Source organism: Etheostoma cragini, chromosome 11 (assembly GCF_013103735.1).
Source record: "Etheostoma cragini isolate CJK2018 chromosome 11, CSU_Ecrag_1.0, whole genome shotgun sequence".
NCBI lineage: Eukaryota > Metazoa > Chordata > Actinopteri > Perciformes > Percidae > Etheostoma > Etheostoma cragini.
The window spans coordinates 456,365-459,037 of record NC_048417.1 but is presented as its reverse complement, the minus strand read 5'-3'; positions in this window follow the sequence as shown (position 1 = coordinate 459,037).

Here is a 2,673-nt window from a genome sequence, read left to right as displayed (position 1 = left end):
AGTAGTCTGCAGAATGTAACTGTTGTGATGAAGAATCTTTCACTGCAACGTACGAAAAGCTAACGAGTAACGACGATGCTTAATGAAAATGTAGTGGAGTAAAAGTTTAGTTTCATCTTGAACTGAGAGATTATCTGCTGGTCGATGGACTAGCTGACAGTCTCCCTGTCAGGTAGAAGGAGGCTTGGACTCACATGTAGGGAACTGTAGAGGACCAACTGAACAAAGACTTTCACAGATGAGGGGGTCCGGCAGATACAAAGAACAAGACCAAAGTCCCAAAAACAAAAAACACTAAAGAGACCCCGGAGACAGGAAAGGGTCAAAAACCAGAGTAGGAAGAGACGCAGGGACAGAACTGAGGGAAGACGTTGAAGGAAGACGAGGACGCTAGACGAGACCAAAATTTCTTAGCTCAGAAACTAAATACACAAGGTAACCAGGTTGAAACAAGGGACTATGATGAGGGAATATGAAGAAAGTTTTCAACAATAAAGGATAAAAATCATTTTCTTTACATAAATAAAGACATTTGCACCATGAATAGTTGCAGGAAAATTCATCAGAAAGCAGGAAATGAAGTGTTTGGCAGACAATATTTTGTGAGGGACGACCTCCAGACCCCCCAGTTAGAATTTTCCCTCTGCACTGAGATCAGGAACTAGAACTTAACAGTGCCCCCCGTAACCCAATCCCCATCGGACCCCTCTGAACCCTGAGGTTGTCATCACAAAGTGAGAAATAAATCAGAAAAAGTGACAAAAATATGGAAAAAGCACAACAAAATGTTCCTTTTCAGTTTCGACCTGGAAGGACGAGTTGATGGTTAACGGGAAGACAACACGGGGTTAAGTGTAAGCGTGTATAAGTGCTGCTCCTCCGAGCCGCTTCAGGCCAAACTGTAACTCCAGTCTGCAAACACTGAGGACGCCCAGCACGTCGTTCAGATGCTAACACGCTGCTGGCAACACGGTCACGTTGTCCTCATGTTGTCCTCATGTTGTCCTCATGTCACCCTCACGTTGTCCTCATGTTGTCCTCATGTTGTCCTCATGTTGTCCTCATGTTGTCCTCATGTCACCCTCACGTTGTCCTCATGTTGTCCTCATGTTACCCTCACGTTGTCCTCATGTTGTCCTCATGTTACCCTCAAGTTCTTGAGTCTGGTGGAGATATGCTGCTCTATACACACTAAAAGTAGTGATTATTTACATGGAGTCTGGTGGAGATATGCTGCTCTATACATGCTAAAAGTAGTGATTATTTACATGGAGTCTGGTTGAGATATGCTGCTCTATACATGCTAAAAGTAGTGATTATTTACATGGAGTCTGGTGGAGATATGCTGCTCTATACATGCTAAAAGTAGTGATTATTTACATGGAGACACACACACACAGACACACACACACAGGACTACAGGACCACAGCAGTTGGTTTTGTGATAAGATTTATTTGGTATCCGTGAGCAACTACAGTCGTAGTGTTCTCATACATGTCATCTGCATTTCATCAAACTGATATATTTATAAAAACCAGAGAAATATAATCAACGTTCATCTAAAACACACCGGCCCAGGAGTGAGTCCACAGACACACACACACACACACACACACACACACACACACACATCTAAAACACACCGGTCCAGGAGTGAGTCCACTGATGAGGAAGTAACAACAGTGACAGAGTGCTAGCGACAACATCTCAAGAAGATATCACAATCATGAATCTGTGCATTAAATAAGTCTTAAAATACACACACACACACACACACACACACACACACACACACAGGCCCAGGTAAGCAAAACACAAACACACACCTGTGAGTTCTTAAGTTTCTTTGGTTTTAAGCTGAAAGAAAACCGTTAACTAAATATCTTAAAGCCCAAAATAAACAGCTGGAATGTGACAAAAAAATGTCTTCAAAGACGCGACGACGTCAGCGTGAACGCAGCGGAGACGCCTTCAGATCTGATTCCAACCGGACGCTCGGTCACATGACTCTGACGTCACGCGACACAACGTAACTTATTTCATGAAATATTCCAATTTTTTTCTTGAAATAATCTGACTTTTTTTGTGAAATGTTCGGCCTTTTCATCTGAAATATTCAGACTTCTTTTCCTGAAATATTCGGACGTTGTTTCCTGAAACGGTCGTGTTGCACGGACCTTTTAAATGCGTTTGGTGTCCGTTAAGCGACACAGAGGCCATCTCTCCATCTGGAGGAAAGGTCTATTTGTGCCGAGTTGTTTTCACGGACTCACCACCAAAACAACCGCTGCAAAAAATATAGTGACCTGCAAATTAATGGGGGGAATGCTCCGGTGTGTAAATAACGTCTCCAGATTATGTAAGATTGTCTTTAAGAAGGATGAAGAACGTGTGGCGTTCAGCGACGTGATGAACGTGTTTTTTAATGTTAAACCCCCCCCCGGGCGGGGGGGTAACGGCGTCTCCGGGCTGCTGTAAGGCGACGACGTACTGCCGGAAGTTAAACGCCGCCGCTGTCGATGAAAAACACAAAAACAGGAACAGTGCTCAAACGGAGAGAAGAAACAAAGTGAAACAGTCGACGTTTCGCAGCGGAGGGCGTCGGATGCAGCAGATTATACACTAAAAAAACGGGTTATTGATATATAAGTTACTTATATATATATATATAT